Genomic DNA, 26,037 nt, shown 5'->3' on the forward strand with positions numbered 1-26,037 from the left:
GCGCGGGGGCGGGGTCGGCCCGCCTCCGGGAGGGAGGAAGCGAGGACGCCCGCAGCCCCGAACCTAGAGTGCAGGGTGTGAGGCCTCGCTAGTGCAATGGTGGAAACGTGGGCGCCGAGCTCCCCGGCTTGCGTCACCAATGGCCGCGCCCCGCGCCAAGGATCGGGCGGGGGCTCCCGCCATCTGTGAGGTCACCTTAGGTTTAAACAGCGCAGCACGACTTCCGGGGGGCCTACCCCTACACTTCCCCCAGACCGTCCCCCAAGTCAAGCCCCTCTTATTTCCTGGCCAAGTCAAGAAAATAAAATGCTAGGATCCACCCTGTGGTCTAAAAGTGCTGCCGCCTTTTTCTTAACTCTTCAAATGCTACAGTTAAACCCATTAGAATTATTATTACCATTATCATTAGCGAGGGTCTGCTTTGCATTTCAGGACCGAATGGAAAGCTCTTAGGTATTCAAATTACCTACGTTTTCACGCCAGATGAGAATGGGGGAAAGCGAGTGAGAGGATAACGCTGTTAATGTTGATTTGGGAAATGACAGATTCTAGAGTTGCTCCTCCATCACTGATGCCTGTGTTCCGACAGTGAGCCTTTCCGCTGTGGGTTTATCTTTGACTTGGGGGTGTTCAACAAGATGTGGCAAAGGAGAGAACATCAGAGTCTGTGCACTAGAGCCCTCCTTTATTACACTGACAGTATCACTGTGCAAATGCCTCCATCATCCCACCAGTCTTCTCGGCCTGCGGAAGCTCCGCAGGGATTGCTGAACCGGCTGGAGAAAGGTTAGAGCAGTGAACTCATGTACCTCCGCGAAAGCGGGAAGAACCTAGACCATGAATTCCTCTCTCCTGCAGGCAGTCCCTAGTGGCGGTTTTACTGAGTCCTTCACCTTTCTACAAGAACTGGGACATGTCTTCCCAAATGTGCTTCCACTGACTATGCTGTTAAGAACTGGATCCCCTTTTTAGCACCTGCATTAGGCCACCTGTTTGTTACTCTGCGTGTTCCTTTCTTCTGTGGAGCCCAGTTCTGAATTTCGTTAGCTATTCTGCTCTCTCAGCCTTCAGTTTCTATACTTCAGCCTGCAGCTCCTGCTTTCTTCCTGGGACGTTCTCCAATTCTTGCCATTCCTCAGGAGTCAGGTCACTGGGAACGCAGTTGTCCTCCTCCGCCACGTTGCAGGGACAGTAGGGCTCCACAGGTCTCAAGTGTGACTCTCCATGCTCAGCAGCAGGGTGGGCCTCTCGGGCATGTAACCCGTGCAGTGGCACAGGGTCTCACACTGAAGGGCCCTGCACTTGGTTTAATACTGTGTTGCTGTCTCGAAATTCTTAATAATTTTTGAACAGACGGACCCATGTTTTCGTTTGGCAACGGGCCTGCAAATTACGTAGCCAGTCCTGTCCTTGTGTCCTGTAGGGCAGGTGGCCTGGAGGCAACAACCACTGCTCACCTTGGGCTCCGGCTCCTGCTTGGGCTCAGGCTTGAAACCCCATCCCCAGCGCTAGTGCCTCACCTTCCTTCTGCAAGGTGCTAAATAGACAGAGATGAAAATCCTTGAGATGCTTTGCCATTAACTAATCAGGTAGCCATAACAAAAGTGGAGTTGAACAAAAGTGCTTCATGATGTTAGTACATCGTCAGAGATGAATAGGCCTCAATGTGGAACCGACATTGTAGGGGTAATTCTAGCAATTATTGTAAGGATGTCCTTAATGCGTGTATTACCTAGCAATGACACAAGATTATTAAAGGTAGGACATGGACAGGAATCAAGGGCTATGAGTACCTATTCAGATTCTAGAACGTGTTCTCATTGCCTGGATCTTATAATGTGGGCCTCTGGCTTCAAGGCCTGTTACAGGATGAATAATCATTATGTTTGTGGGAATTGCTTGTGTTTCATTTGACCAGTGTATCCTGTGCAGCTGTTGTCACATCAGAGAATTCAGCGGTTCATCCTGCAACAAAAAGGCAGGAGAGGCGTACCCAACTACAGCCTGCATTCTGGGAACAGCCTCCTAATCAACAAAATCTTGGTGATGGTAAAAATGTGGATGTCATAGATTAATGTCCTCTGGCCTGACTGCGTCTGCTCTTGGCCAAAAGGGAGGCCTGCGACAGAGAAGCAGCTCCTGCCATCTGGAGTCCGGCTGGGCACTCTCCTGCTGAACACAGACAATTCCCCAGAACACCAACATCAGACAAGGCCACTCTGTGACGAGGATGGGACAAGACAAAGACAAGACCGTTCTGTAATCAGGTCTGAACTCAGAACACGTGAAACTTGTGCAAACCACAAACGTCACCAAACACCCCCCAGTCCTGGCTGAGATGAGTGACTGCTGCTTCTTTACCAACCACAGCCTCTGTCTAGTCTTCCCTGCTTCTCAAGGAGATTTACTGAGACACCCAATCACGGAGTTCCCCCTGCTTTCCGACAGCATGCAATCCAGAGCAACGCCCGGCTACCTTAAATGCTCCCCAAGGGGCCGGCCCCGTGGCGGAGCGGTTAAGTGCACGTGCTCCGCTGCGGGCGGCCTGGGTTCGGATCCCAGGCACACACCGACGCACCGCTTGTCAGGCCATGCTGTGGCGGCGTCCCACATAAAGTGGAGAAAGATGGGCGCAGATGGTAGCCCAGGGCCAGTCTTCCTCGGCAAAAAGAGGATTGGCATGGATGTTAGCTCAGGGCTGATCTTCCTCACAAAAAAAAAAAAAAACGCTCCCCAAGAGCCCCCTCCACAGGCCTCAGTCCTCTGTGTGGTCCTTTCTGACACTCTCTTGCTGCCACGCCCACTGTTCCCCAGGGTGTGCGTTCTCCCTCCCTACAAGGAGAAGAAACCTGCTTGTTCCACTCTAGGTGTGTTCCTGGGGGGGTGTGGCTAGAGGGCACTGACAATAGCAACAATATGATGAAGTCAAGGCTTAGAGTGAAAAACTGCTAAGTGACCCTCTTAGCAAAATGCTACTTAGTGTTACATTCTTACTCTTATCCAAAACTCCCGTTCGCATGGGCCCACCTGCTTATCTGCAGTCAGGCCAACTGAGACATCTGTAGCAGAGCTTTTATAAACTCTGCAGGAAGAGCCACACTGTCTGTCCTGCACAGTTAGCAACAGTAACTACTCACCGGGAAGAAGGAAGTCGAAAACAGAAAAAGAGCTCTCTGTTAAAAAGGAGAAGGGGGGGGGGAAGCGGGGTGCTAACTGGAAACCTCCCCGGCCTGTCAGAACCCAGAGGCTGCTGTCCCAAACCTTCCTTGTGAAGAGAGGTGGGGGCGTGGTGGGGGCTGGCAGCCCTTAGCAGCTGCACCTGCCATCAAAGCCAGCAGCCTTTGTTTTGTTTTTTGCTTTTTCACCAGTTCACTTGGGACCCTTGGAGACATTCCTCCTCCCTGCCCTCTGTGTGCAGCTGTGGTGAAGTCACTTCCTCTCAACAAAACTTGGCCTTAGCTATTAGGGTTAGAATGGCTGACAGAAATCTGGGTGGCTCCCCCACCATTTTTCAGATGAATGTGAGCCTTACCCAGCTAGTTAAACATGATTTCAATTTCTGATTAAAAAGAGTGTGTAACTGAGAGGGGCCTGGAGTCTTCGACACAGTGATTCTCAACTTGGGCTGCACATTGGAATCATCTGGGGAGCTTTAAAACCTACTGCTGCTGCCTGGGGCCCCACCCAGGTGCAGCCCTGGCATTCGGATTGTTAAAAAAATAAAAACCCAGGAGATTCCAATGTAAAGCCAAGCGTGCCATTGCCAAATCAAAAAGCAGTGTGAACTGCAACAGATACAACTCCACACCCACGAGGATGGCTCTAATATAAGTAAATAAATAAATTTTAAGAGCCAGAAAATAACAAGTGTTGGTGAGAAAGGAGAAATTGCTGGTGGGAATGTAAAATGGTGCAGCCGCTATGGAAAACAATTTGGCAGTTCCTCAAAAAGTTAAACATGCAGTTACCATATGACCCAGCAATCCCACTCTTGGGTATGTACCCAAGAGAATGGAAAACAGGTGTTCAAACAAAAACCTGTACACGCATGTTTGTAGCACCACTATTTACAAACGCCAAAAGGTGGAAACAACCAAATTTCCATCAATAGATGAATGCATAAATAAAATATTATTCAGCTATAAAAAGGAATGAAGTACTGATGCATGCTACAATATAGATGAACCTCAAAAACATTATGCTAAGTGAAAGAAGCCAGTCACAAAAGGACAAATACCCTATGATTCCATTTGAAATGTCCAGAATAGGTAAATCCATAGAGATAGAAATTGAGTTTGTGGTTGCCACGGGCTGGGGGGAGAGGGGAAGTGACTGCTTAATAGGTATGGGGTTTTTTGGGGGGTGATAAACATGTCTTGGGATGAGATACAGGCAGTGGTTCCCCAATATTGTAAATGTACTAAATGCCAGTGAGTTTTTCACTGGAAAATGGCTAATTCTATGTTATATAAATTTTACCTCAATTAAAAAAAAAAAAAAAGACTTGTAGCCAAACCAAGTTTACAAGGTAAAGCTGTATAGAAATTTTTAAGTGAACTTCATCACCTGAAAGCAAATTTTGAGTAAATGCTTGATGGGATGGAGTTGAAGTGAGATGTTGGCAAAAAAAGAGCAAAATTGAAGGCTGCTGGGAAACCAGCCTCATGGTTGTGGTTTTCCCAGAGAAGAGCATTCTGCAGCCTCAAATGCTAACTTATTTCATCCTTACAGTAGCCCTAAGACGTAGTTGCAATTATCCCCATCTTAGAAACTAGTTAACTGAGGCACAAAGAGGTTACGTAGCTAGAAAGTGGTAGAGGCAGGACTCAAACCCAGGCAGGTGGTTTCAAAATCCGGCTGTTACCCCTTCATGGTGCTGCCTCTGATTGCCCTGCCTATCGTCTCCAATGGTCCCCACTTTTCTTACAACTCCCTAAAGCCAAAGTGTGTGAGCCTGCCTGCCTCCCATCAGGAAGTGGTTGGAGAGGGGGTTCTGCCTCCCTCCTCTCTGGAGCTATTGCCTATCTCCACCAAACAATTTCTGGGGTGAATTCCTGCCCCACCTCTTACTAGCTCTGTGACAGTGGACAGGTTCATCAACCTCTCTGGGCCTCCTTCCCCTCTCTGTAAAATGGAGTTAATAATAGTACCCACCTCCTAGAGTTGTCAGGATTAAATGAATAAACATATGACAAGCACGGAGGGCAGCGTCTGACACGTGACCAATATTTAATAAATGGTAGGTAGCTACGATGATGAGGACATTGGTATTGTTATTAAGGCACCCCCTACGCTAGGCCTTCAGGACTCCTGACTTCTCACCCTTGTGAACCCAGTGCTTGGCACAGTGCCTGGCACACAGTAGGCCCTCAGTGTCTGTGTCTTTTGAAATGAACTGAGGAATAAAACATCATGCTTGACACCCCAAAGTTGACCTCAAGCAGAGACCAAGTTCTCTGGGATCAGGAGTTTTGGAAGGGAAGTGAGGGCAACAGCCAACTTATGGGACTTCCCCATTCTGTTCCCCATCATTTGACTCATATTCCTGACCCCCAGGGTGCCGGGCAGTCCACAGCCCATTCAGAAGCCCCAGAAGCCCCTCTCTGGATGCTTAGTTAAGAAAAGTAAATGACAAAGTAGGTTTTACTTGAGACATTTCAAGCCAGCACCCTGAGTGCCTGTCATAATCCTCACTCGTGTCCCTGCTGACCCTTTTAGAAGGAGCATGGAGAACACAAAAGGATGAGAAGTCAGTTCCTGCTGTTACCCTGCAGCCCCTTTCCTGCCCCCCTCCACTGCAGACTCGCGGTGCCCTGAGATGTGTCCCCACACCCGCAGAAGTTTCCTCCAGTTTGAGAAAGCCTGACTTAGAGGGGAGATTGGCAGCCTGAGGCTTTGTTACTCAGCCCTGAGAAGACACACAAGGCCAGCCTTTCTTAAGAGAACCTCCAGGGGCCAGCCCTGTGGCATAGCGGTTAGGTGCATGCATTCAGCTGCTGGTGGCCCGGGTTTGGATCCCAGGCGCGTGCTGACACACCACTTGTCAGGCCATGCTGAGGCCGCATCCCACATAAGGTGGAGGAAGATGGGCATGGATGTTAGCCCAGGGCCAGTCTTCCTCGGCAAAAAGAGGAGGATTGGCATGGATGTTAGCTCAGGGCTGATCTTCCTCACAAAAAAAAAGAACCTCCGCTTGAGACTCCCTCTACAAAGCCTTCACTTCTCCACGTGACATGCCATCCAAGCTGCCCCACTTCCTCATTTCCTCTCACTTCCAGCAAAGAATGGCGCCTTCGGGGGAGGGGAGGCCTAACTGTTGAAATGCATTACCTAAGCGCCTATGCCCAAATAATGACACAGTCAAAATTGTTACCAAAGGAAATCATAGAGCGTGTTTTGGTCCAAAAAGTAGTGCCCGGGCTTCTCGTCTGAATGCAGCATTTACTACTGCTATACTTGAAGACTGGCTACATTCTGAATTGTTAGTGCCAGTTAAATGTGTATTTTTCTGTAAGACTGATTCCTTACTTCCTTGGTCTCTGGAGAGGCAGTTTGGTGTAATGGTTAGGATCAGGGCCTTTTGTCGGCTGGCTTGGTCCTAATCTTAATTCTTCCATTTGCTTGCAGGTAACCTTTGGCAAACGATCTAATCTTTTTTTTTTAATTATTTTATTGAGGTCGTATTGGTTTATAACGTATAATTTCAGATGTACATTATTCTATATTGGTTTCTGTATAGACTGCATCATGTTCACCACCAATAGTCTAGTTTTTATCCATCACCATACATAGGTGCCCTTTTACCCCGTCCGCCCTCCCCCTTCTGGTTACCTCCCCTCTGGTAACCACTAATCTGTTCTCTTTGTCCACGTGTTTATCTTCCACATATGAGTGAAATGATACAGTGCTTGTCTTTCTCTGTCTGGCTTATTTCGCTTAACATAATACCCTCAAGTTCCATCCATGTTGTTGCAAATGGCACGATTTTGTCTTTTTTTACAGCTTAGTAGTATTCCATTGTGTATATATATATACCACATCTTCTTTATCCATTCATCAGTTGATGGGCACTTGGGTTGCTTCTACATCTGAAAATATGGAATACTTCAAGAATTTGTGTGTCATCCTTGTGCAGGGGCCATGCTAATCTTCTCTGTAGCATTCTAATTTTAGTGTATGTGCTGCAGAAGTGAGCACTGATCTAATCTTTCTGACTCCAGGTTTCTTCATCAGTGAAGGAGGTATCATTACAGCACCTCTTTCACACAATTGTTCTGAGGATTAAATAAGTTAATAGAAGTATAGCACTTAGTGCCTGGAATGTAGAAAGCCTCACAGAAGGATTAGTTATTATTATTAAGGAGTTGACTGATGTTTAACTAGTAGTTTCCTTTGCCCCAGTCCAAATAGTAGGTACCTGGCAGTTTATAGGGCAACTCCCATTTCCCTACAGTAGAGCTCAAAGATTTCCAAAGCCCACAGAGGGTCCACTTATCTTAAAGTGTATTTGATACAACTCAACAATCAGAGGTAGTCCTGGAAGCCGAGTGCAGTGGGATTGGATGTGAGCCGCCATTTTGTAGAGGAGCAGCGCCATGCCCTTTTACCTGCCGGACCCTTGGGTCTTTGTCCTCACCTAGAATACCCTCCTTTCTCCCGTGGAAAAGCCTACACAGGAGCATTCAAGGCCCAGCCCAGGCAGAGCTGCTCATTCGTTCGCTTGCTCACCTGTGTTCACACAGCAAAGTGGTCAGCTCTCCAGTGAAGAACTTTCTGCCTTGTATTAGTAGCAGCATGCTAGCACTCTTCAAACTTGACCTGTGTTTCTCTCTCACCAACACTCCTGCCTTAATGGGACTAAGGTCCAGTAAGTTTGAGGGATTAGCCCAAGGTCAGGTGCTTGTTGATTGAAGGCTCAGGAACCAGGACCCTGGTGCCCCAGTTCCCAGGCCAGGGCTCTTTTCTTTCAACTACATTGTCCTTATATCCAACTTCCATTAGTGAATGTCTACTATGGGCCACAGTATTTGTAAAGTACCATGAGTTCTTTACATATGTGGTTTCCAATCCTCCCAACTCAGCTAGGTTTATTCCCTATTTAAATACGTAGACACCGAGGCCAAGTGACCTGCTCAAGGCCACACGCCAGTCTGTGGCAGAGTGAGGCTTGGAGCATGGGTCAGTCTGATCCAAAGTCAGGAGATTTTCTAGTCTAGCATGTTGCTGCTCAGTACTGGAAATGAGAGCAGAAAAAAGCACTGAATCGTTCTTTTAAAACGCACTCATTAGGGCCGGCCCCGTGGCTTAGCGGTTAAGTGCGTGCGCTCTGCTGCTGGCGGCCCGGGTTCGGATCCCGGGCGCGCACCGACACACCGCTTCTCCGGCCATGCTGAGGCCGCGTCCCACATACAGCAACTAGAAGGATGTGCAGCTATGACATACAACTATCTACTGGGGCTTTGGGGGGGAAAAATAAATAAATAAAATCTTTAAAAAAAAAAAAAACGCACTCATTATACATGCAGACAATTGTTGTTTTAAGGAAAGAGTAGAAGAAAAAGAGAGATCACGTTTTGGCATGCAAAGGCAAAACAATAAATATTCTTTTTTCCTCTTCCTGGATCCCACTGCAGCTTCTTCAAAGCAAGTGTATTTATGCATGTTGACACAGCTCTTATTTTAAAATCTTCTTTGGCTCAGATTTCAGCTTCTTCCCCTTGGCACAACCAGTCCCATGACTCCCCTCTGTCAGGCTCTGAGAAGCTGCCTAAAATCATTATGCAGCAGTTACGGTTAAGATCCACACTGCAAACGATAGTTGACTCCTCCCCACGAAACCATAGAGTTCTTCTGGTTTTATAGTACATTGCCTGGCATGTCACCAAGTTAATCATAAAGGTCTTCCACTTTAAGGATATATTAATATTAGTATTTTAACAATATGTTCATTGTGTCAGGAACTTCACCCTTTTAATAATCTTAAATCACATTTTTCTCAAACTTATTTATAAATATATTGTTTTCTCATTTTTGTCTGAAATAGATTTTGTTTCCATCTAAGTATACCTGTTGACATTAAAACTCCACAAGTAAAAATGAACATATATTATTTTAAACTTGCTTCCTTAAAAAACACCAGGTTGTTGCACTTTGGTTATTTGCAATTCATCAAAAATAATTTAGAAACTTCTCGTTATCATGCTTGTGCAAATGAGAAAATTTTACTGCAATGCAAGATGCCTGCCAAATGGGAAAAAGAAACTAAAAGAACGTTCTGTTGCTGTTACAAAGCAATGGTAAGATCTCCAGTTGGGCCAAACAACATCACGTGCTTCCTGCTGTGATGCAGTGAGAAGAACCAACATCCCTTATGTGGTCTTCTGGCCAAAAATGCACAGCCTGAATCTAATCATGAAGAAACATCAGACCACCTCCAACTAAGGGACCTTCCACAAAATGAATGGCCAAGATTCTTCAAAAAATGTCGAGGTCAAGAAATACAAAGAAAAGCTGAGGAACTGTTCCAATGAGAAGAAACTATGGAGATATGACAACTAAATGACAAGGTGTGATTCTGGCTTGGATCCTGGACCAGAAAAGAAAAATAGCCATAGGAGACATTATTGGGACAACTGACAAAAGTGTAACAAGGACTGTGGATTAAACAATACCTTTGTATCAATGTTAAGTTTCCTGACTTTGATCAGTGTACTGTGGTTGCATAAGACAATGTCCTTGTTCTTAGGAGTTACACCCTGAAGCGTTTTGGGTAAAGGGGCATGATGTCTCCAACGAGTTCATGATTTGGAAAAAAATAATATATGAATGTATAAGTAAAAATAGAGAGAGAGTCTGATAAAGCAAATGGGGCAAAATGTCAACAATGGTTGAATCTGGGTAAAGGGTATACAAGAGTTCCTTGTAAAACAAATAAATAAATAAGGGACTGGCCCTGTGGCCTAGTGGTTAAGTTCAGCGTGCTCCACTTGGGGAGCCCGGGTTCGGTTTCTGGCTTGGACCTACACCACTCGTCAGCAGCCATGCTGTGGTGATGACCCACATACAAAATAGGGGAAGATGGGCACAGATGTTAGCGCAGGGTGAATCTTCCTCAACAAAAAGGGGAAGATTGGCAACAGATGTTAGCTCACGGCTAGTCTTCCTCACCAAAATAAATAAATAAAGAGATAAATAAATAAAAATAAAAAGAGTTCCTTATACTCTTTTTGCCACTTTTCTGTGCGTGCATTTAAAATGATACCAAAATTGGGGGGCTGGCCCCGTGGCTTAGCGGTTAAGTGTGCGCACTCCACTACTGGCGACCCCGGTTCGGATCTCGGGCGCGCACTGATTTACCGCTTGTCCGGCCATGCTGAGGCCGCGTCCCACGTACAGCAACTAGCAGGATGTGCAACTACGACATACAACTATCTACTGGGGCTTGGGGAGGGTGGGGGGGGGGAAGGAGGAGGATTGGCAATGGATGTTAGCTCAGGGCCAGTCTTCCTCAGCAAAAAGAGGAGGATTGGCATGGATGTTAGCTCAGGGCTCATCTTCCTCACAAAATAATAAATAAATAAAATAAAATAATGCCAAAATGAAAAGTTATCAAAAACAGTGAATGTATAGAAAATATAAGAATGTTAAAAAGAAGAAAAAAAAAAAAGCAATGCTCCTGAAGTGTATATGACACAGCAGTGTCTCAGACATGTTTAAATCTCTTGGTGACAGGCAAGCTTGACTTAAGGGAAACAGTCTGCCTTTTAAAGTGCAGGGTTGAGGAAAACAGGAAGGTCGCCTTTTTGATACTTTCAGCCCATTGTTCACAGACTTAATAAAACACCCCAGGAGGTTCATGCCTCCTCCAGCCCTACTACTCTCTACCACGCCTCTAGGTCTCAGCTCACCTTCACTGACAACTTCGACACCTGTGTGACCTCAGTTCAATGCCTGCCTCATCCTAGGTGGAGTTTTGGCTTCTCTGTGGAAGACTGAGCCAATGTTCCATCTCAGTTCCTTGATTTCCAGTGATGCTGGATACTTGGGGCCAGGCGGGGGGGCAGAGGAAGAGGCAGTTTCGTGTAAAGGCCATGGACCACTCAGAATGTGTGTGCTGTGCCCGTACTTTGCTCATATCCCTGGACCACCCTACTTCCTCCTCACTTTATCACTCACCTCATTTCCCTTCTCTCTCCATGGTTGGTCGTCACATCCTCAACCTCTCAAGCCCCCGTCCTTTGTTCCTGAAAACTCCCAACCTTGAATCAATCCAGCCTTTTGCCTCCTCCTGTCCTTCCCACTTTTGCTCAGGATAACGGGAAAAACCTCACATTGGTGCTGACTGGTATACATACACACACACACACACACACACACACTCTCTCTCTCTCTCTCTCTCTCTCTCTCTCTCTCTATATATATATATATATATATATATGTTTTTTTTTCTTCCCCAGCATGACTAGGCTTTCACCCCATTTGGCAATCTTTGTTCATCTTTTCCTGGTTCTTTTATTACTTGATCTTTCTTCGTTGTTTTGCATTGTTGAAAACTCCTTTTCCCGTCGCTTCCATGACATCACTATCTTTGGGTTCCCTCTACTTCTTTGACTTGATAGCTCCTTCACAAACTTCTTCATGGGTTCCTCTCTCTCTGTTTTCTCTCTAAATGTTGAACTTCTGCAGGGTTCCATTCTTGGCGTGTCTTCTCTCCTTGCCGTGTAACAATGGTTCTCAAGCCTGGCTACATATTAGAATCACCTGGGAAGCTTTAAAAACTCGTCATGCCTTGGTTCTATCCCTGATTTTATTGGTTGGTGGTGTGACCCGGGCATTGGGGTTTTTCAATCCCTCCAAGTGATTGTAAGATGCAAGCAAGGTGGAGCACTTCTTTCTCCAGGTGATCTTATCTATGCCTACAATTTTAGCCACCTATATATAGAAGATTCATAAATCTCCATCCCTGGCTCCCACCTCTTCCCCTGAATATTGGTTATATTCACCCCCTGCAGAGGCAAAGTCAAATGACCAAACTGAACTCTTTACCTTCCTCCCCGATGTGATCTCTCTCATGTAATCTCAAACTTGAGATATTTACACATTAGTATATAGTGAATAAAAACAGACTCTGTACCACCATCCACTGAGCTGACCACATTAGAAACTTCAGACCCATTCTTGACTCTTTCCCTTCACTTTCCACATTCCACCAATCACCAAACCTTTCTTAAATCCATCTCATCATTTCTCCCATCCCCTATCTCCCATTGTCTAAATTCAGACCTTTAATCTTTCTATCCTGCACAGTAATAACTGGCTTCTGCAATTCGTGCTCCACCGGCTTCAATAGTTATCTTTCCAGAATACGAATCTAGTGATGCAACAACCCCCTTGCTAAAACTCTTCCATGGCTGCAAATGGCCTACAGAACAAAGATCAAATGCTACATATGGCTTAAAGACTTCTCACAATCTGGCCTTAGCCTTCCTTTTCTCGCTCATTTCCTATTACTCCTCCGAAGACACAGGACCTAAACCTGCTAAATTACTGCTAGTCTCAGACACATCGTGCTCCTTCATGAGCCAATAATGGTAAGAAAAATTATCCAAAATTTGGGAATACGATTGCTTATCAAATAAGAAAAAGATTATTCCATGCTGTTTCAATGTCGTGCTGGAGAATTGTCAAATAGGTGTGACTACGTTACTTGATGCAGAGCAGCACTGTCCAATGGAGCCATGCAGGCAATTTTAAAGATTTTATTTATTTATTTATTTTTCCCCCAAAGCCCCAGTAGATAGTTGTATGTCATAGCTGCACATCCTTCTAGTTGCTGTATGTGGGACACGGCTTCAGCATGGCCGGAGAAGCGGTGCGTTGGTGCGCGCCCGGGATCTGAACCCAGGCCGCCAGCAGCGGAGCACACGCACTTAACCGCTAAGCCACGGGGCCGGCCCTATGCAGGCAATTTTAAATTTTCCAGTAGGCACATTAAAAAAAGAAGGAAAAAGAAACTGGAGAAATTAAAGTTAATAATGCATATTATTTTACCCAATATATCCAAAATATTATCCTTTCAATATGCAAAAAATTATTAACAAGATATTTTAAAGATTTTTTTTTATTTATTCAGTTTTTTCCCCCCAAAGCCCCAGTAGATAGTTGTATGTCATAGGTTCACATCCTTCTAGTTGCTGTACGTGGGACTCGGCCTCACGTTGGACGGAGAAGTGGTGCCTCGGGGCGCTCCCGGGATCCGAACCCGGGCCGCCAGCATCAGAGCGCGCGCACTTAACCGCTAAGCCACGGAGCCGGCCCGTTAACAAGATATTTTAGATTCTGTTTTTTATCCTTAGTCTTTGAAATCCAGTGTGAATTTTACCCTTACAGCGCATCTTTGGACACTACATTTTCATAAGGAGTGTTTAATCTGTTTTTAGATTTCATAAAATTTATAGTTGGAAGAAAGTTCACATACCCAAGTTGTTTTAACATACCTAAAAATTTTCCAGTAACTGAAGTGAGTACCAAAAATCATTTTCCTTTAATATTTATATCCACATTGACAAAACTAATTAATTTTTTAGAAGAATTGCTTTGACTTTGAAGCAAAAGCATGTCAGTTTCAAAACCACAACTGACCAAATTAATTCACTAATTTGTGTCAACTCAGTACTTTTCTTGTGTGTGTGTGAGGAAGATTAGCCCTGAGCTAGCATCTGTTGCCAATCCTCCTCTTTTTGCTTGAGAAAGATTGGCTCTGGAATAACATCCGTGCCCATCTTCCTCTACTTTATCTATGGGATGCCGCCACAGCATGGCTTGATAAGTGGTGTGTAGGTCTGTGCCCGGGATCCAAAACTGTGAATCCCAGGCTGCCGAAGCAGAACTAGAGAACTTAACCACTACGCCACTGGGCCGGCCCCTCAACTCAGTATCCTTATCGTTAAATTCAAAGGGGTATTGTGCTATTTGAGAAGCAATTCTAAATGTATTAATATAAACGAAGCATTCTTCAAAATTTTCTTACAGTTTTTACAGCCAATTTACGTAATGCTGTTTATTACAATTAAAATCTGCATATTGATTCATGTTAGAAAACTATATAAAATCATTATTATTGATTTGAATCATGAAAAGTTTCAATTTCCACATAAATTCTTCTACCTGTCTAGCTAAATGACAAATAAGCTTTTCTTTCCCTTGGAGCTTCAAATTCATCTTGTTCGTTTGCAGTGTGATATCTGTGAGAAAATATGTAAATCACATTGCCTTTTTTTTTTGATTAATGAATATTTGGCAAGCATCCCTTTTGTTTCAAGAAAATCTTGAGCTGGAGTTAACAGCACAGTAAAACATTGTAAAACTCTTTGTGGCTCAACCAACGAGCATTGGCAACAAACACCAGATCATTAAATTCATTGTCTACTTCTTTCAACGGTTCCATAAACTGTGATGAGTCACAGCATTTGCACGTATAAGCTGAACAGTTTTAACAACCGTATCCATGATGCTTTTCATGGAGTCTGTTTCAGAGAAATGAGGACAAATATTTTCAGTGTGTATCATACAGTGATATGAAGTCACCAGGAAAACATCAGCCTCTTGTTTTAAAATTGTAACAAATCCAGAATTTTGACCTGACATCTGGAGCACCATCCTTTGTAATATATTTTTTTCATGTCTAACTGAAGTTCTTTGACAGATGTAAAAAACTGAAAAATATCTATGCCATAGTTTTTTAGGCTATGAATTGGCATTTCTTTGCAAATATGGCAGTCCTCTGAGACAAAACAAACCCGAAGTATTAATTAGACAATCACATGAATCATCTAAAGCTAAAGAAAAGTACTTGCAATTTTTCCAATTTTGAATCAATCTTGGATCCCGTTAAATAGGTCTTGTATTCTTCAGGCAATTACTTTGTGGTTTTATTGAAGATCTTTCATTTTTTGTAAAATATCAATTTTAGTCTTTTCCTTATAATTCTTAAACAAAATTTCCATAACTAAAATAATCACTTCTTTTACTATTGCCATCTAAAACTGGTTTTCTTTTACATGCAAGAACCCAAGCCATTATAAAGCTGGCCAAAGTTACAAGTTCAGAGCCTGTTATCATTTCTTAGACAATTTTCATTGGACATTCAATTTTGAATGCATGCAACTAATTGTATTGATTCTTTTTGTTCTCATCAAATTCACTCTGTATTTGCTGAAAATGTCACTCAATATTGTCCACTTTATTATCTTTAAACAATTTTTTCACAACAAATTACTTTTTTGTTTTGGTCTGCTGCAGCAAATTACATGAAATTTATAACATTCTTTCTTCCAATCTCTTTGTTTTATTCCTCTTGTGGTATAGTGCTGGTATCTACATCTCCACTCACTTCTGCCTCATAGTGAGCCTTGATTTTAAATGAAAAAGTTAGTCCATACTTATTTATCTTTTATTTAAAAAAAGTTTAATTGTAATATAATTTAAAGTATAAGAATTATTTCAATTTAGTTACCAATTATGATTCGTATACGTATCACTGTAAATGATGCTATCTGTGTAAAATACACAGACACATTTCAATGTTAAATTGGTGCATAGAAAAAAAATAACTTGAATTGACTCAATCTCTTGACACTAACTAGAGTAATGATGTGTTTGTGTCGTACTGGAGGCGACTCACGTACTCAACACACAATACAGTACAGCAATATCTATGAGATGCGACAAAGTGAAATGTAGTCCTACCTAAACAATAAAGTTGAATTTAATGGAAAATTTTTTTACACTGCTTCAGTTTTAAAATAAAATTAAAATTGAGTAAGATTAAATCAAATTAAAACTTCAATTTTTCAGTTGCACTAGCCTTTCAGGCGCTCAGTAGCCGCATGTGGTTAGTGGCTGCCATAGTGGATAGTGCAGGTCTAGAGAAACCACTTTAACTTACTAAGTACTATTGATTGGGGCCCACACTCTGTGAAGTTACACATTTACATGTTAACTTATAGAAAAGATTGATAAGATTGTGAGTGATTTTTTTTTGTCCAGTAGAATTGCAGATGATTTCTGCCTGGTAAAAATGATAATGCTAGTAGTTGCATTTGTATCTAAATTTATAGTTTAGTGAGCAATTGTACTCCAACATTTTCTCTTTCCATATAGTGCTGCCCTTAAATTTGATATCATAGCAGAATATTTGATGATGTAGAAAGATATTAACAAATTATTGTTAAGTGAGAAAGAGCAGGTCACAAAAGAAAATATACAGATTGGTCCTATTTTTGTGTGTATATATATATATATATATTTTTTTTTTTTTTTTTTGCTGAGGAAGATTCACCCTGAGCTAACATCTGTTGCCAAACTTCCTCTATTTTTTATGTGGGCTGCCACCACAGCATGGCCACTGACGAGTGGTGTGGGTTCTCGCCCAGGAACCAAATCTGAGTTGCCAAAGCAGAGTGCGCCAAACTTAACCACTAGGCCACTGGGGCCAGCCCTCGTATATTTTTAAGTATATATTTTCTAGAAGAATAGGAAGGATATAAACAAACGTGTTTACCTTTACCTATGGGTGGACTTATGCATAATTTTAAGATATTTTTCTTTTTGTGACTGTCTCCATTTTTAAACTACAGTTTACACCAAGAAAAATCTCCTAAAAGTATTTTATAATTTTAACTCAGGTTAACTGCAGGAGGTCTTTTCTTACCCCCTCTTCTCTGTTCCTATAAAACCCAGTGCACTACCCTGAAACAGTTTAGCAACACTGGTAATCCCAGGTACTTGGCAGCTAATTCAAGTACTACTTTTAAAAAATGATGGGCCGCGGGGGCCGGCCCCGTGGCTTAGCAGTTAAGTGCGTGCGCTCCACTGCTGGCGGCCCGGGTTCAGATCCCGGGCGCGCACCGATGCACCACTTCTCCGGCCATGCTGAGGCCGCGTCCCACATACAGCAACTAGAAGGATGTGCAGCTATGACATACAACTATCTACTGGGGCTTTGGGGGGACAAAAAAAATGATGGGCCGGCCCCGTGGCTTAGTGGTTAAGTGTGCATGCTCCGCTACTGGGGACCCGGGTTCGGATCCCGGGCATGTACCATCGCACCGCTTCTCCTGCCATGCTGAGGCCACGTCCCACACACAGCAACTAGAAGGATGTGCAACTACGACATACAACTATCTACTGGGGCTTTGGGGAGAAAAAGGGGAAAAAAAAAGGAGGAGGATTGGCAATAGATGTTAGCTCAGGGCCGGTCTTCCTCAGCAAAAAGAGGAGGATTAGCATGGATGTCAGCTCAGGGTTGATCTTCCTCACAAATAAATAAATAAAATAAATAAATAAAATAAAAATTGATGATGATGGTAATGATGTTGATAAATATGTATACAAGACTGTGGAGTCCTGTACCTGAAATAATCTCTCTTTTCTATAACTAAGCTGCGTGCTTTCAGCTGCTTAGTGAGATGCTGTGCTCTTTTTGCACTTCCCTGTGAATAATACTTTGAGCCTAAATTGTGAATAAATTGACAATGTCTTCTAAATACAACAAGAACAACAAACCCAGTGTATATTTCTATCAGTGCCTACCCCCACCCCTAAGTTTTGTAATTCTTTGTTTATATTTCTCTCTTTTCCTCTAGCCTCTGAGCCCTTGAAGCTGGGGCTGTGTTTTATTAACCTCTGTGACTGAATGCCTAGGGGAATTCCTAGCATATAACAGGAGAGTGGCCATGCTATAAATCTGTGAGGAATCAATGAAAGAATGGGAATCCCCAGGTATTCATTTATTCATGCGTGTACACACTCACCCCTACTCTGTGCCATCCTAGGCACTGAGGATGTAACCATGAACATCTGTAAGTTTGGAATATAAAAGGACTATGATTTAATTACTTGAATATGATCAAATAATATATTTAAAAGCCAAAATTAAAAGACATGGAACCAAGAAGGCAACATAGACCCAACTAGTTTTGTACAGTGAAACGTTCATCCTAACTAGAAAACAATTGCATTACTATGAAAGCCAGAAGCAGTGTCCTTAATAGACTTCTTTCTCAGCAGGCACCCGATCTTAACTCCATTTGAAAAGCTTGAAATAAAAAGACTGCTCTTGGCTTTTTTTCTTTCTCCAAATCTCGTGATTTGGGATCAGAATCACAAGTTGGCAAACCTACACAGAGTTTGTAGCATTCTGTTTTAAGCAGACTCTGTTGAACTACAAGTAGAATCAAGTGTTTTCATCACAGCTGGATTTTCACCTCCTCTGCCAGCTGTGGAGCCCACTTGCCGGTAATTAGTCAATAGGTGTTCGCCTTCTAGCTGCATTCCTATGGCATTAAGGCAGGTATTTCCACAGAGAAGAATGTAACTCTGAAATAGGCTCCCTTGATTGTTACTGTTATGGTGGTCTTAAGTTCATCTAGCAAGAGTTACTAATGAAAGGGCCGGCCGCCTGGCTTAGCGGTTAAGTGTGCGCGCTCCGCTACTGGCTGCCCGGGTTCGGATCCCGGGCACACACCGACGCACCGCTTCTCCGGCCATGCTAAGGCTGCGTCCCACATACAGCAACTAGAAGGATGTGCAACTATGACATACAACTATCTACTGGGGCTTTGAGGGGGGAAAAAAAAAAGGAGGATTGGCAATAGATGTTAGCTCAGAGCCCATCTTCCTCAGCAAAAAGAGGAGGATTAGCACGGATGTTAGCTCAGGGCTGATCTTCCTCACAAAAAAAAAAAAAAAAACAAAGAGTTACTAAGGAAAGAAGATGGGACACCCCACAGATTATTAACTAATTATAATGGAGTGATCTGGTAGACAAGACCTTAACCAAAGGATCCAACTTTTCATCACTGATAATGGGACAAATTGACATCATGTTCCTTGTGATGTGATGCCATGCTGTCTGGGTTATCCACAGCTGCATGATAAACCATCCCAGAATTTAGTGACTTAAAATAACAATTGAGGGGACCTTAAAATTGAATACAAACAGAAACAAATGAACTAAAACGTTTTTCAAATAAATAACATAATCCCCTTGGGGAAGGGGCATTAAGCCAAGTAACTTTGATACACAGAATTTGGACCACATGCCCTCAGGCTAAAGAGAAAAAGAACTCTAAACAAATATTGAACTCTGGTAAGAAAGCTTTGTTTGCATAGGCATGAGTTTGCAATTCTGAAACTTTCTATGCTTTCTAGGATTAATTAAATAAGTAAATATATTGTGAATAATGGGATCCAGGTTTTTCATGTTGGAGAAGGTAGTTACAGTTATGGAAAGGGGGAGGAATAGATTGAACACTGCTGCGTTGGATTGGAACCAGAGGTATCACATTTGATATAGAGAGAGCTAGATACAGAAATGGATATAGATATGTGTGAGTGTTTACATGTATTCAATACGTATGTGTGTGCATGTATAAATGCACATGTGTATGTGTACATATATTCATCTATTGCCCAGTTCTGTCTGCTGAGAGGGTCTAGAAGTAATGACACCCCAGTAACGATGAACATACCCAGGACCCAGATCTTGGTTTCTGAATAACATTATCCACTAAAAGGAAGCAGAGATCCTTGGAGAAATGGCTGATTTTAGGACTGGAGCAAGGAAAATACAAGATGAGCCTGGATCATCTTGTGCTAAAAAGGAAGGGAGCCCTCAAGAAATGATGGGGACATGTTAAAATGTCAAGAAGCCAGCTTGAAGAACTCCCATTGGCCACATCTGGAACAATTTGAGCATAAAAGTAAATAATAACATTAAAGGTTATAATTGATCGAATAAAGTAAGAATCCACAAGTCCATATTTTTTTGTGTGTGTGAGGAAGATCAGCCCTGAGCTAACATCTGCGCTAATCCTCCTCTTTTGCTGAGGAAGACTGGCCCTGAGCTAACATCTATTGCCAATCCTCCTCCTTTTTTTTGTTTTTCTTTTTCTCCCCAAAGCCCCAGTAGATAGTTGTATGTCATAGTTGCACATCCTTTTAGTTGCTGTATGTGGGACGCCGCCTCAGCATGGCCGGAGAAGTGGTGCATTGGTGTGCGCCCGGGATCCGAGCCCCGGGCCTCCAGTAGAGGAGCACGCGCACTTAACCACTAAGCCACGGGGCCGGCCCCGACGAGTCCACATTTAAATGAGTGAACAAACAAGTAAATAAATAAGAAGAGAAAGATCTTCCTTACAGTAGAAAGCCAAATAATAAATGTAGAAGGAATGATGGAACTATAAAAATCACCATTTTGCCCCTATCATGGTAATAATTGATTCAGGCAAGAATCATCATTGCTTGCTAAAACCAGTAGGTGAAAGTTTGGATAGTAACAAGATATTTACAGAGTATCAAAGTATCTCTCCAGAAGACATTTATTAATTACAAAGTGGAAAGCAGTAACTTTACAGTTACTGGCAGATACCAGGTTAACCAAACCATCAAAGTTAACATTGTCTGCAATGGGTCTAATTGATAGGATGTGCCTCCTGGTATAATGCACTTAGAAGAACTCAGCATCGCTTCTGCAAGATCCTGCCTAAAATGCATGATCTGAATCTAATCGTGAGGAACATCAGACAAACAGCGAATGAAGGACAATCTACAAAATAACTGGCCTGCACCCTTTGAAAAATGTCAGTGTCATGAAATACAAAGGAAGACTCAGAAAGTCTTCTTTCATTGAAGTCTTTCTTCTAAGATTAAAGGAGACTAAGGAAACATGATAACTGAAAGCAACACATATCTTGGAATTTTTTTGGTTTTTGTTTTTTGCTATAAAAGACATTATTGGGGGGCTGGCCCAGTGTTGTAATGGTTAAATTCACATGCTCCGTTTCAGCGGCCCGGGGTTCCCAGGTTTGGATCCCTGGCGTGGACCTACACACTGCTTATCAAGCCATGCTGTGGCAGCATCCCACATATAAAGTAGAGGACGATGGGCACGGATGTTAGTCCAGGACCAATCTTCCTCAGCAAAAAGAGGAGGATTGGCAACAGATGTTAGCTCGGGGCTAATCTTCTTCACAAAAAAAAACAAACAAACAGAAAAAGACATTACTGGGACAATTGGTGAAATTTTAATCAGGTATATAGATCAGGCCATAGTATTGTATCAATGTTAATTAACTCTTTTAAAATTGTATGTGGTTACGTAAGAAAATTTCTTATTTTTAGGAAATACAAACTGAAATATTTAAGGGTAAAAGAGCATTATACTACTACTTACTCTTAAACAGTTCAGAAGAAAACTAGGAAGAGAGATACAGATAGAGATAGATAGATAGATGATAGAGATTGAGAGGAGAAATAAAGCAAATATAGTGAAGTATTAACATTTGGGGGTTCTGGATATCTGGGAATTCATTGTACTATTCCTGAAGCTTTTCTGTAAGCCTGAAATTATGTCAATAAATTTTTAAAAATATGTTATCACTTCTTGTTGTTTTGTAAGTTGACTGGGCTCAGCTGAGCAGTTCTTGCTTAGGGTCTCCTATGGAAGAGTCCTGGGTTGCGAGAAAAATAGCTGTAAAGGACATCTGGGGGAAATGTGAATGTGATCTGTACACTAGATCACATTGTTGCATTAATGTTAAATTTCTTGGATATGAGAATAATATTATGACTTTGGAGGAGGAGATCCCTATTCTCAAGAGATACAGGCTAAAGTATTGTATTTCAGGATAAAATATCATAATGTCTGCAACTTATTTTCAAATGATTTAGCAAAAATAACAAAAATAAATTTACATACATGTGTGTGTATGTGTGTGTGTGTGTGTGTGTGTGCACGTGTGTGTGTATTTGGAGAGAGAGAAGCAAGTGTGGTAAAATAATTGTCAATCTTGGTGAATGGTCTAGGGCATTTATTGTACTATTCTTTCAACTTTTCTGTAGTTTTGAAATTTTTCAAAATAAAGAGTTGGAGATAAAAGAACATTTCTTGAAAACATTTGCTCCCTCTAATACTGTACTTATTTATATGATCCAACATACATCACAGAATCTTAGAATTTGAGAGTCCTCAGAGTTCATCCAGTCCAATGTTTATCAAACTATGGGTTGCAACTCAATCCTTGATCATAAATAGCAGGTCACTGGCCAACATTTCTTCGAATGGAATGGCATAGAACAAAACTATCAGTGGGCCCCACCACTTATTAAGAGAAGTCTGTTTGGGGACACTTCTGTTTGAATCACATGTATGTGTATGAATGCATGCGTGTGATGAGTTCCAATGAAAAAAATATTTCTCACCGTGAGTTGTGCTCAAGACCCCTGGACAATATCAGTTCAATTCAAGGCTAGGCATTCTGTTCTTTAATAGAGCATTTTTGAATACTTTTAAAATAATATTATCATTTTATTGTTAGTATTGTTATTGTTCAAATGCCCAAAATTTCAGAGATGTAATTAAATGCGTTTTAGTATAGCACATGAGTGGAGTGGCACAAGAATTAAATACTCAAGAAGTTGACTCTAGTATATTTAATAATCTAATACATGATAAAGGAGGCATCATAAATAAATGGTAACGACATGAATTCAATAAGTTGTTTTGCCATATTTAGTCAATTATCTCATTTAAAAAATATTTTCGAGCCTTACTCCACACGCTACAAAATGTACATTTTTAAAAAAGTCAGATTAAAAATAACCAGAACATTTAATCTCCAAAATATATAAAGAACTCATGCATCTCAACAACAAGAAAACTACCAACCCAATTAAAAAATGGGCAAAAGACCTGAACAGACATTTCTCCAAAGAAGATATACAGATGGCCAACAGACACATGAAAAGATGTTCAAAATCACTAACTATCAGGGAAATGCAAATCAAAACTACAATGAGATATCACCTCACGCCCGTCAGAATGGCTATAATTAACAAGACAGGAAACAACATGTGTTGGAGAGGTTGTGGAGAGAAGGGAACTCTCATACACTGCTGGTGGGAGTGCAAACTGGTGCAGCCACTATGGAAAACAGTATGGAGATTCCTCAAAAAATCAACGATAGAACTACCATATGATCCAGCTATTCCACTGTTGGGTATTTATCCAAAGAACTTGAAAACACCAATTTGCAAAGGTACATGCACCCCTGTGTTCATTGCAGCCTTATTCACGATAGCCAAGACTTGGAAGCAACCTAAGTGCCCATCAAGGGACGAATGGATAAAGAAGCTGTGGTATATATACACAATGGAATACTACTCAGCCATAAGAAACGATGAAATCCAGCCATTTGTGACAACATGGATGGACATTGAGGGCATGATGCAAAGTGAAATAAGTCAGAGGGAGAAGGTCAAATACCGTATGATTTCCTTCATTAAGTAGTAGATAATAACAACAATAAACAAACACATAGGGACAGAGATTGGATTGGTGGTTACCAGAGGGGAAGGGGGGAGGGAGGAGGGTGAAAGGGATAATTGGGTACATGTGTGTGGTGATGGGTTGTAATTAGTATTTTGGTGGTGAACATGATGTAATCTATGCAGAAATAGAAGTACAATGATGTACACCTGAAATTTTTACAATGTTATAAACCAATGTTACTGCAATAAACAAAAAATTAAAAAAAAAAAAAAATAACCAGAACACAATTCAGGTGAATTTGTATCCCAAACCTATACATAGTCACATTATTCTCTTTTCTTATATTGAGATATAATTGGCATATAACATTATATTACTTTCATTTCAGATGTACAACATAACGATTCAATATTTGTATATATTGCTTGGATACTTATTGTTGCCATTTATTCAAAAATGAATTGTGTCATGCTTCTGGTTCTTAGTACACTGGCAGGATAATTTATTGAGATACTAATTTGAGTTTAGTTTTTATTTTATTATTATTTTTTTATTGAGGTCATCTTGGCTTATACCATTGTGTAAATTTCAGGTGTACATTATTGTATTTCAGTTTCTGTATAGACTGCATTGTGCTTACCACCAATAGTCTAGTTTTATCTGTCACCATACACAGGTGCCCTTTTACCACTTTTACCCTCCCCCCACCCCCTCCCCTCTGGTAACCACCAACCTGTTCTCCTTATCTATGTGTTCGTTTATCTTCCACATATGAGTGAAATCATATGGTGTTTGTCTTTCTCTGTCTGGCTTAGTTTGCTTAGCATAATACCCTCAAGGTCCATCCGTGTTGTCGCAAACAGTTTTTATATCTCCCCTCCCCAACGGCCTTTGTACCAAGCAGTCCTTAGGTACCAGGAATGCTGAGCAGAAAGCAGAAATGGTTTAAAAGTAACCTCCCTTTTCCAAATCCTTGTTTGTTTTTAAGCCCAAGCTCCTTGAGAGAAGTGTGCTGAATTGAGGCCAATTGCATAGACTTCATCAATGGTTTTCTTTGAATTAATTTTATTTGAACTCATTTTACGTATTTCAAATAAAAGATTCCTCACCTTCAAAATGAAGAGATTGGGAATCTCAACCTGGAGTTTAGCAAATCAGTGAACTTGAAAGAGAAAAACATTTCCTCTTCATTTTCACTGATCTCTAGCAAAAGTGTTTCCTTCAACTGTGAATATAAGTATCAAACCATAGTTGTATTAGCAGGACCTGTGACTTGTCACCAATAAAAATCACAAATATTTTCACATCACATGACAGTTGTCGCAGATATCTTGAAATATTGTTTACTCTCATTGCCACGTCAAAAGCATGGTAGTTATTAGACTGGTGCTAGATTTTGTTACTTAATAGATTAAATGAAGGACCACATATACCACACATTTATAATTTGTAATACTTTGATGACATTTTCAATGTAATTGGTTTCCTTTGTATTCCTTTGTATGATGTTTTATGCATTCAAAAACATTATTCTGAGAAGCCAGACTGAAAGGCCCTGCGTCAAACAAACATTTAGAGCCCTTGGACTGGACATTCTCTGATTTTCAAAATCCACATTGGTGTGTACACAGGATCTCTCTCTATCCCTTGGGAAAATGACTCATAAGTGAGATAATTATCTCTGTGACAAGGTTACACTGACATTTTGAACATTCCATATCTGACTTGAAGTGCAACCTAATCCACAAGCTGAAACATACAAACCTTTAAATTCAACCTTCCAGACAAACCCTTCTATTAAAAATATTCTCTAATAATTTCACAGCAAAAAGTAGGAAAACAACATCAGAAACTGAACCAGAAAACCATGTCTTACTCCCAGTTCTGCTGTCTGAGATTGGGAGTCATTTAACTTCTCTGAACCTCATCTCTAAACACATTTAGATGATATTTAAAATCTATAAGATCTCTTTTCAATTGTAAAATTCTATACAGTAGTCCCTCCTTATCCGCGGGGGACACGTTCCAAGACCCCAGCGGGTGCCTGAAGCTGCGGATGGTACTGAACCCTGTATAGACTACGTTCTTTCCTCTGCATACATCCCTATGGTCGAGTTTAATTTATAAATTAGGCACAATAAGAGGTGAACAGCAACAATAAAATAGAAGAATTATAACAATACACTTTAATAAAAGTTAGGTGAATGTAGTCTCTCTCTCTTTCAGTCCAAACCTGTTCCTGAGTGTGTGTAACCGTCCCTTACTCGCAGTAAAAGTCTTGGCGTCACGCGTTCTGGGGGGTCCCTTGTGCGGTCCTCGTATAGGCTCAATGCTTTCTGGAACAACATGCTGCCGTCAGCAGGAACAAGTTTTCCGTTTGTGTCTTCCGCCTACAGATTTAACGCCTTTTCCATCTTAACTGAGCACTTACCACGCACTGTGGCCGTAACTTTTGCAATTTGAGGTACGACAGCAAAACTAGCACGAATTTCTTTTGCCTCCTTCACAATTTCATGGATAAAAGATTCGTTCTTACCATAGATCTTAGTAACCTCAGCACATAGTTTTTTTCTTTCCTTAAATCGAGAACTTTCACCTCTTCACTTACAGGAAGCACTTGACGGCTTCTCTTTGGCATATCCAAATTGGATATTACTATCTCTTTGGCATCACTATTCTTGTGCTTGGGGCCATTATTAAGTAAA

General features: G+C 41.7%; 1 non-coding gene and 1 pseudogene across 1 annotated transcript; both read right to left on the reverse strand.

Moving 5' to 3' along the window:
- Positions 1 to 474: 474 nt before the first annotated feature.
- On the reverse strand, positions 475 to 25,680 carry LOC147911993 (cytohesin-1 pseudogene; annotated as a pseudogene).
- Positions 7,091 to 7,197, reverse strand: LOC147911994 (U6 spliceosomal RNA). Its single transcript, XR_015550767.1, has one exon. It is a non-coding gene; the product is annotated as a U6 spliceosomal RNA (small nuclear RNA).
- Positions 25,681 to 26,037: the final 357 nt, after the last annotated feature.

Source organism: Ceratotherium simum, chromosome X (genome assembly GCF_057802395.1).
Source record: "Ceratotherium simum simum isolate JZ-2026a chromosome X, ASM5780239v1, whole genome shotgun sequence".
Classification (NCBI taxonomy): domain Eukaryota; kingdom Metazoa; phylum Chordata; class Mammalia; order Perissodactyla; family Rhinocerotidae; genus Ceratotherium; species Ceratotherium simum.